Source organism: Heterocephalus glaber, unplaced genomic scaffold, assembly GCF_053883595.1.
Source record: "Heterocephalus glaber isolate CG9 unplaced genomic scaffold, H.glaber_assembly_v1.0 deba00001577, whole genome shotgun sequence".
Lineage (NCBI taxonomy): Eukaryota > Metazoa > Chordata > Mammalia > Rodentia > Bathyergidae > Heterocephalus > Heterocephalus glaber.
This window is the reverse complement of record NW_028258358.1, coordinates 1,084,322-1,094,593: the sequence shown is the minus strand read 5'-3', so window position 1 is coordinate 1,094,593 and position 10,272 is coordinate 1,084,322. Positions and strand designations below refer to the sequence as shown.

The 10,272-nt window shown below is 32.9% G+C and overlaps 1 long non-coding RNA gene across 1 annotated transcript in view; it reads right to left on the bottom strand.

Moving 5' to 3' along the window:
* Positions 1-836: 836 nt before the first annotated feature.
* The window catches only part of LOC110348982 (uncharacterized), a 103,059-nt gene continuing 93,623 nt past the window's right edge, over positions 837-10,272 (bottom strand). The window contains exons 3-4 of the long non-coding RNA XR_015443689.1: positions 2,580-2,699; positions 837-1,418 (exon numbers count right to left, since the gene is read on the bottom strand). This is a non-coding gene — a long non-coding RNA (uncharacterized LOC110348982). The remainder of the gene's footprint in view (positions 1,419-2,579; positions 2,700-10,272) is intronic.

Here is a 10,272-nt window from a genome sequence, read left to right as displayed (position 1 = left end):
CTACACTATAATATAAATCATAAAAATACTACAAGAATATCAAAACTTTTATGTGATTGAGAGAATAAATAAAGATATTTTGGAATTAGCCAGATCATTATGAAATTTAGACAGTCTTTAAGGAAAAACAGGTGAATCCATAGCAGAAATCACAGTTTAAATAATTTCCAAGCATGTGATGAGGTGTAATTGAAAATGAAAACAAGAAATTTCTCTGTGATTTTGTAGTCAGTAACCAAGATCGTGTTTTCTGAGAGTAGCTGTGGATAACTGTGTCTTCAGAAAGAGCCAGTGTTTAGATTATTGCTCTACTCATTAATATTCCAAAATTTTAATAATATTTTTACATAAGGCCCTCTATTTCTATATTACCAAATATGCATCTGGCCCTACAATTGGAGCAATTTTTTTCTAAATGTGAGCTACTTTTTGTGTCATGAGTGTGTCAAGAGCAATTTTTTATGAGAATGATTTCATATTAGAATTTTTTGATGAGCACATGTTACAAAATCTATTGATCAATGTTAGATGTTGGATACACACCAAAGATTTACAGTAAAGTGGTATTCTCTTATTTAAAATCAGTAGGAAATACTTAAACATATGAAAGGATTCATTGGGGAGATGGATCCCCAATCATAGCTGCTGAGGAGTCCCAGTGTATGCTGTGCACAGGTAGGACATGTAAGAAATCTGTTATTAATTCAATCTAAGTCTGAAGATCTAAGAACCAGAGTAGACAGTAGTACTGTACAACATTCAGACTGAGACTAAACTTAAGAACAGGAAGAGTCACTTGTGTTAAGTGTTAAAGTCTAAAGGCCTAAGAACCTGAAATGCTGAAGCCCATGGGGAAAAGGAGAATGTCCCAGCTCCAGAAGTAAGAGGATGCTTGTTTTTCTTCAATCCTTTTGTTTTATCAAGGCCCTTGGAGGGATGGCCTAGGCTTCATCTCTTTCTATTCCTCATTGTCAAGTCTACTGTTCCTTGTTAGGTTTGTATTTCTTAACACAAGACGAAAAATATTAATCAGATTGTTGATTTTTTATCTATTTGTGTTTTTGAAGCAAGATACATTTTTCTTGCCTACGTAATTCTGTAATTGCATTTTAAAATACACTTAATGACATTCATGATGCTGTGTAGCCAATTGTGCACTGAATATTTGCATCCTATGACTTTCTCAAAGGTTGTTAACTGTGCTTCTTTGATAATAACAAGTTTAAATGTGTTGTGACATGTCTTTTCCAATCACATGTTCTCTTGAAGTCTTCAGGCTCTATTCTCTGAAGTTCTCTAGAGAGGCACTTAGAAGAAAATCAAAAGCATTCACCTTGGAATGAGTTAGAAGAGTAATCCTAATCCACTGGATCACCTCTCTTGGCTTTAATGGATCTGCTCTCCTCTCTGTCTTGATTCTATGACAGAAGACAAAAAATTATTCCTTGACAAATAGGATCACTGTCACCCTAGTGCACTGGCACAGAGGTTGGTGAAAGTTGTGTTGAGGGTAAAAGGATTATCATGGAACGGGAGAAGCAGAGGGTGCATAAGGTCCAAGATGCCAGACACTTCTACAGCAATTATTGGGATCTCTACCAGAGGTAACATGAGGGCTGAAATATAGATGTCTTTGAGCTCACATTTGCAGTTCAAGACAAGGATTAGTGGTTTGCTTTTAGTGATTCAGACTGCTAACATAGTTGTAAAATGCCTTGTACTGAGGCAGTCTCATTAAGGCAGGTGATCCTTGGGCTAGGCTGCCTACTTGTAGGATAAGGATCAGAGAGCATCTGAGAAGAATGAAACAGCGCAAAAATCCCCCAAAATCTCTGTTCAGGTGAATTTAACCGTTGATATTAGTGGGTAGTAGTGTCTGTTGGAAGGACCATAGAAAACATTAAGAAGGTATCTGAAGCTCAGTGCCTGGTCAGAAGCAACACCTGCCAAGGATAAAAAGAGTACTATCTCAAGCAATTATACTAACAGGGTCTGGCTTGTTAAAATATAGCCCTTATATTTACTTAAAATGTTGCAGGAGGCAGCAAGGGGGGACAAGGACCACTGAAGCACTTGAGATTTTAGAGACACAAAGCAATGTCTACTTTATGTGCATGGGCCTGGTGGGGATAATTCCTCAATACTAGGCAAGGTGTGTCAAAAAGTAACTTCTTATATAGGGTTGCAAGTTGCTGACACAGAAGTGGAGTAAGCAGATGATTGGTTACATATTATATCATCACTATTTGATTGTTATACCTACTTGAAATTCAAGGTGAGAATACATCATTTGAGTTAGGGTCTACTAGATATATCTTTGGCTAGTACGTTAGTTTAACATGGGGGCTGCCAGAGGAGCAAACAAGGGAAGATGGTACCAGAGGTGCTTATTAGTTCAGGCTCAGGGAAGCCTGGATGGAGTTAGCTTAGACCAGACATTCGTGATTTACATTGTTTTAGACTGGTGACACACTCATCATGTTATATTCCTGTTGTGCTTCTGTTGGTAGCCCAAGTTATAGTAGCATTAGTTGATAGAGGGGAGAAGGTAAAGACCCTCATGTTGGTCCTCATCATACCTGTAAGGCCCCGAGTGGCCTAAGCCCAGGGTGTGTCAGGAATTCCTCTGTTACATCTCAAGGAAGTTCAAGGCCTGGGCAGACTTCATTGGTTACAAATCACCTGAGCAACAGCACAGCCTGGAAAGATAGCAAGCTATATTCTTGGCACCAGAAAGCAAGAAATTATGTGAATCATTTCAGACTACAGAAATTTACAATTAAGGTTAACTCTATCTTTCAGATGAACGCATACCACATTTTCCTTTTCAAAAAGAAAAATCATGGTCACACTTCAAATGATCTTGATATGAGGTCTTATCAGGTTCTAGAATCAGTTAATTTTAAGATTCTATAGCTTTTGAAGCTTAAAAAGTATAATAGAACCATGATATGTGAAAAATTCTCCAATATTTCTTAATACTTTTTTCTAGCTTAAAAAATCCTTAAAATTATGATTAAGGAAGAGACCCATATCAGATTTGTACAGAACTTTACCAATTTACTTTAAATCTTTGAGATATACCTAACATCTAACATTAATCAGTAGATTTTGTAACACATGCTCATCAAAAATTCTTATATGGAATCATTCCCATAAAAAATTGCTTTGGACCCTACCCATGGCACAAATCTCTACATATGTAAATCTCCACCATCCCATAAGTCATCCATGCAATGCAGTTCCACTACATTCAAGGACAAGGAATAGCAGTGGATAAAATAGGAGATACCCTAAATTATTGTACTCTAGTGAAAAAAATCAGATTATAAGAAAAAAGTATCTGGACACAGAAGCCCCCTGAAAGGAGAAAAGAAGAAAAAGAAAAAAACAGGGATTATTGGAAGTTTTATACACTTAAAATATAGACTTAAAATGAATCCCAATTCTGAGATGAATAGTAGTACCAGAGAATTTCAAACATTTGTATATGAAGAGGCACAATATTTCTGCAAGAAAAAAATTCACTAAGAAATATTCTTATGTTTAGTAACTTCAAGTTTTGAACACTTTAGTCTTACATAAAAACTTGACCTTCCAATATTAATATTAATTTTGTTAATAAATTTCCTTTTAGATGTATAAAATAGTCTGAATAAATAGGTGATCTATTTTAAGTAATGTTCTAATTACCTGGCAAATTCACCAGAATGTTCTTTGAAATAAAATGCTCCAAAGCTTTATTACAAAAGTAAAACTTAGAAATGGCAAAAAACTCTAATATCCAGCACATGCATAATGCAAATATGAAATAAAATTTCATTTATTACAGTTCTCTAGGTATAAGGAGACTAGGTAAATTACTAATAAGACAAGTACATAATATGAGGGCAAAACAAAAATACAGAGTTACATAATATGAGGGCAAACTGAAAATACAGAGTGCTTTGCTCAGAAATTAACAAAAATTTCAGGATGAAAATGTACAAGTTAAACCAGGCCTGGGGCCTTTCTGCATGAGAAAAGAAATGTTTGCTCCATAGCCCACATGCTAATGATGATGAGAGCACCCCTATTTATTAGTATTTCAGTACTGTATAATTTGCCAATTTTGCCGCATAGTCTTCCAACATCGTTGTTGATGATCAATCCTGTTTATCCTTTTTCTGGAGATTTATATTCACCATTTAATAAAATGATCCATTTTCATTAGGATAGGATTTTTTTTGCACATTTTTGCTGGCCTTTAGACATGTTTATGGACATATTCTGGTACTATCATTGGTCCAAGCCTGCAATTGTCAAATATATCTTATTCTAGAAAAATTAGACTTTCCTAGCTACTCTTTCTAATTCATTTTTTACATTAAGTCCTTCATTCAGTGCAATTCCCACCCTGTCCAGGCTGATACCAATAGATAAAAGACAGAAGGTGCCCTCTAATAATCTCTAAGGAGATTATTCTGGTGTAGAAGTCAGCTCATAAGAAAAAGAAAATAACTATTTAATATCTGATGGTAAGAACCTCATAAAAATGGAAGAAGAAATGAAGAACATAGCATAGATTTTATTTCAAGATTTATACATTTCAAGTATAAGACATATTAAAGAGCTCTTTCATTGCTGGTGTATTTCTATCAGCAAATAAGAAAGAGAAAGGGGGAGGAGGGTATTCATACTATGAAACATCTGGGGTAGGTAAAGGAAAAGAATCCCATGTATAAATGGGAAAACTTGTCCCTTAAAGATAGTATTTAGAGGGGCCAGGAATTTAGCTCAGTGGTTCCGCCGCCTGCCTCCCAAGCACAAACACCCGAGTTGGATTCCTCGTACCAAAAAAGTAAAATAAAATAAAATAAAAAGACTTCACTGCAGCTGGAAATAAAGCAGATAATTAGAACAGTACCAAGTAGAAAGATTGATATTATCTGATAAAAATGAAGAAACTCTCTTCTGTTCTGTTTGTGAATTGAGAAGTTAGGTTATCAGTTACTAGGTCTTAAATTTGGGCATTTGCATACCCTGAATCTTTCAATACACTAGTAGACTCCTCATAAATTTGTAAAATAAATTATATGATGATAAAGGGCAGCAGTCATATCAAAAATTTTAACCAGTTTCTAAGTTCTAATAGGAACTTGTTTTACTATAACATTAAGTACACTTCTAAAAATTAGTATATTAAGTGACAGTGTTAAGTTGTAGATTTTAAAATATTCACTTTGAAGTAGTGAGGAAGATTTATGTATTTTAAGATATTTGCAAAAACTCTAGTGTACAATTAAGTATATGAATACTGGTACCTCGGTTCACGAACTTAATTTGTTCCATGTTTCTCAAATCACCACAGTCACAGTCATGCCACAGTCATTCATCATCCAATGTGGAGTTCTCAAACGGAAGCAAAATTTTGCCAACTCTTCTGTTTATGAACTGAATTGTTTGCAACAGAAGAGTTCATGAATTAAGGTATTACTGTACTTTCTATAAAGTTCGTTGACATAGTTGAAACATCAGTGGTACATTGCCTGGATATAGAAATGTTTAGCAAGACAGAAAGTTTTGAAGATTCTATATTTGAAATTGAGAGAAGAATTTGACCTGGAAAATACCTCAGAGTGTAGAACTGTTAGGTAGAAATGTGTTAATTCTGTTCTACTCTAATAAGGTCCTGCCATGTGTGTGACTAATGAGTTGGGGAGATGGGTTTAAGCTGTATAGAGTTACAGTCTACGGGGGCAGACAAAGTTGTAAAGGAGGTGAGGATTATAATGGTGAATCTTAGAATAAAAACAAGACAGTGACAAAATAGAGAATGTGAGAGATTACACAGAAACATTGATAGTAAGAACTGGCTGGGCCTCCCAAACAGGGTGATCAGTTGTTTCTGTGGAGTTCCTAGAATAGTTGTCTGGAAAGGTCAAAGATGGACAGAAATCAGGATATCTAAATTTGACATTTTGGAAAGTTGTATAATATTTTTAACTTTACTTTTACTGGGTTCAGAGAGAGTTACTTACTACTATTCATGTTTAAATGGGAACTTTATTAATTTTATAATTAATCTTTTTTTCCCCTAAGTTCTTTTATTGGTACATTTTAGGTATACAATACATTTACATTTATCACTGAGTGCTTGTACCTGTATATGATGTATCTTGGTTCTTATTTTTTCCCCATTACCTGTGCACCTTTCACCCCTTCTGCCCTTCCCTATTTACATAGATTTCATTTCCATTTTGTTTTTCTTTTCTCATAGTTTTTCCTTTCTCTCTTTTCCTTTCCCCTTCCCCTCCCTTCACTCTTTTGTCTTTGGACCTTTTTTCCTATTTCAAATTATCAATTATTCATTTTAGTCATTTTAACCCTTGTTTACACTATCAGTTTCTCACACTAGAGAAACTATTTGGTATTTACACATGTGTGTCCTATTTATTTCACTGAAGAGTATGTCCTCGATATACCTCCATTTAGCTATAAATGACTGTAGTTTTTCATTCTTTATGGCTGAGTAGTACTCCATTTTATTGCAAAAACACATCTTCTTTATCCAATTTACAGTTGATGGGCACTTAGGCTGTTTCCAAGCTTTAGCTATTACACACTGCCGCTATAAACATGGGTGCACATATATTGCCATATATTGCTGTGGTATGATTCTTTTAATTGTTTTGGGAAGATACCCAGCAGGGGATTAGCTGGGTCAAATGAGACCTCTAGTCCTAGTTCTTTGAGGTATCTTCATACTGATTTCCACTTAATTGTAATGTTAACATTTCCCCAAGTAATCAATTATTCAAAAAGTATAAGAAATTTAAGTACTTACACAACCATTTTTAATAAATATTTAAAAAGGGAAGGAACAATTAATTAATTGCTTCTAAAAATGTAAAAGTCATATATAATATGTATAAATATAATATTTTTATATATATAATAGATAATGTACAAATATGCATTAACTTTAAAAGATTTAGACATTATAAAATGAATAGGGAAGTTTTATTATATGGGTTTTGATATAGTTCTCCTTTTTTTTTGATACCAGAGATCGAACTTGGACTTTGCGTTTAAGAGGCAGGCAGTGGCACTACTAAGCTAAATCCCCAGCCCTAGTTCTTTATTTTTTATTCTCATACTTTTGTATTTGTCAAGGTTAACTTCTATACTTTAAGGCAATTAAACCAGATAAAATACTTGTATTTTGATAAGGTTTATATATTTACAACAAAACTAATCATAAAATGAGCAAAGGAAAGCAGAAAAGAAAGAAGAAAGGAGAGAGAAAGAAAGATAGAGTGAAAGAGAGAGATAAGGAAATGAAACAGTTCCATACTGGCTTATTTTTAAAGATTTGTTGTCATTGTACTTATTTTTGCAATGGAAAATATTTAAATTTATACAATTAATTGTATCATGAAAATTTTAAATCTTCTACTTTGAGGTTTTACTTTTTAAAATCCTAGGAGATTTCCTAGAAAAAATGTTTTCTTCCTTGAGGCCAAAAGTGTTTAACCTATTGTTCCACCAGTGTGGCACCTTCACCTAGTACATTGTCATATCAGTAAATGTATTTCTATTTTAATAATCTCTCTGTAAAATTAATCCCATGTTCTATAAACTTTGTTACCGGTGATTCTTACTGTATCATTAGCTCTTTGGGAATTTAACTAATTATTAACCTTCTGACAGTGGTGTGCTACATACCCTTTCTTTTCATCCTTTCTGTCAAATCATGGGCTTTCACAGATTCAGTCTGTTAGAAATAAATATGATTACAATTCTTTATTTTTTATTTTTTATTAGTACATGTTTTCAGTACCGAATGATTACATTCACTATAGGGAGTTGGTAAATGTGCATAACACGTGTTAATTCTTTTTACTTCCCCCCATTCCTTCCCCTTCTTCCTCCCTTTCTTCATTTCTTGGTCTCCTCAGTTAAAAAAAAATGATTTTCTTGTTTTCTGTTTATATTTTATTTTCTCTTTAAACCATTTTATACTTTGGGTTTCTCATATGAAAGAAATCATAAGATATTTAAACTTGTGTCTAATTTATTTCACTTAAACATTAGATTTATATCTATCAATCTATCACCATAGTGAGGGGGGAATCCATGTAGTCCTGCACTACATCCCTATCCTTTTTTATTTTATTTTGAAGCATAACTTGCCTAGGTTGTCCTCAGTCTTGCAATATTTCAGCTTCAACCTCCCGAGTACCTTGAATTACCACACTTGGCAAATTTCTATTTTCTCACATGTAAAATTATCTAAATATTGAAGTGCATGACCTCCTTCAATCTGGCTCTTTGTGTTTTCATCTTTCTTTCTGGTACTTTTGTAAATCTTCACTTCTACCAAACAAACTGCCTTAACTGTCCAAATACATTACTTTTACTTTTCTTTTTTAGCTTGCAAGTTTTTTTTCTTAAAGTGGACAATTACTTTTAAGACAGTATAAATTAATCATTAAACTAGATAGTTCTTCATGTTGTTATATTCACTGTAATTTTCTTCTCCTTTTCTATACTTTGTATTTTAATTTTGTCTATGCTGTTCTTTAAACAGAAATTCTCAATTTTAGGGTTTCTTTTTGTTAATTAGTTTCTTTCATATTATGACTTGTGAATTGAATTATGAAAATATTCCACTGAACTTCTATCAATTTTATAATTTTATTATGTATAATTCCAGGAAGGTTCTATTCCTTCTCTGCCACTTTTCTAATGATTTTTGTCCCTATCTTACTATTTTTGTTCTATCAACATTCCTGACATTGTTCTTGGTTATCTTACTACTGTATTCATGTACATAAAGCATCAGATATGGGTCAAATCTGCACAATGGCCTATTTCTATAATCAGCATTTTACTAAGACACAGTTATGTATTTGTGTATTGATTATTACTGCTTTTGTATTACTACAGCAGAGCTAAATATTTATCCCAATGACTACATAGATGACAAAGCTTAAAATATTTTATTTAGCCCTTGGCAAAAAATTCTCAAACTCTAATCTAAGCAAAATCCTACAAATCAGTATGAGGATGTGAATTCTCATTTTAAAAGGGTTAATGGTGATATAGGAAAACATTCACAGAAGAAAAAAACAAGGAAGCTAGCAAGACTATTAAAGGTGCTTAAAATCTTGTAAGCAGTTAATATTATTTAAAAGAGCATTGCAATTTTCAACTCTTAGTTTAGTATAAATCAGAAAGCTTGATTCTGTCAGGGATCCAGATATGTTAAAATATGAGATCCTTTACTTTCTGCCAGTGTGAATGCAAACTGACAAGCCACTCTAGGGGGGGAGAATCTTTGTAGAAAATACAATTTGGATATATGTATTATGTAACTTACCAATGCCATTGCTGGATATTACTAAAAGATGGTCTTACCTAGATCACAAAGAATCAAGTAAGCATATTCATCAAACTATTGTTTGTGATGTCAGGTTGTTAAAGGTAGTCCAGATGTCAGTGATAGATTGGATAAGAAAAGTGTAGAGCATAGATATCAAATTCTTTCCTTCAATTAGGGAAAATATATCAGGTCTACACTAGACTATGTATGTTATAATTATGAGCCAAATTAAAAATATTAAAGAAAATAATACCAATAGTCTAGTAATATCCATATGAATCAAAATGAAGATATACAGAAGTATACATCTTTCCAGTTGATACATGTGAATCATATGTCATGGGAGCTAAGCAGCAAGAAAGAAAGAATGAAGGAAGGGAGGAAAAATGAAAGGAGGAAAAAGGAAACAGGTATCTACTTTTGAGTCCTGGAAATTTTATTATTTCAGAAGCCAACAACAGCAATCAAACAATTTGTACAATTGAACTTGATTTTTCCCTGTTCCCTACAGGTAATAAATTCACAAATTTAAAATTCTTAAGTAACATTAGTTCTTTTCACTAAGGAAGAAAAAGATTAAATCATTATTCCTTTTCTCATGGAATTTTCAATGAATAAGTAAACTATCCTTTGAATATTTTGAGTTTCAGTTGATTATAATGGCTAGAAATTTCCTGATTTTACGAATGATTAATTTACTGCCTCCTCAAAGAGAGAAGGGGATAATTTCAATATGTGCTAAATTATAAAAATTAATCTGATTATAATTTTTCACTCAGCCCTCTATTTCAAAAAATTAAAGTATGGTCTTAAAACAGTCATATAAATTTCAATATTGTATTAGAAAAAGATTCTTTTAAAGTTGTATTTTGTATGTTTGCTCTCTTTCTTTATTATTTAAAATA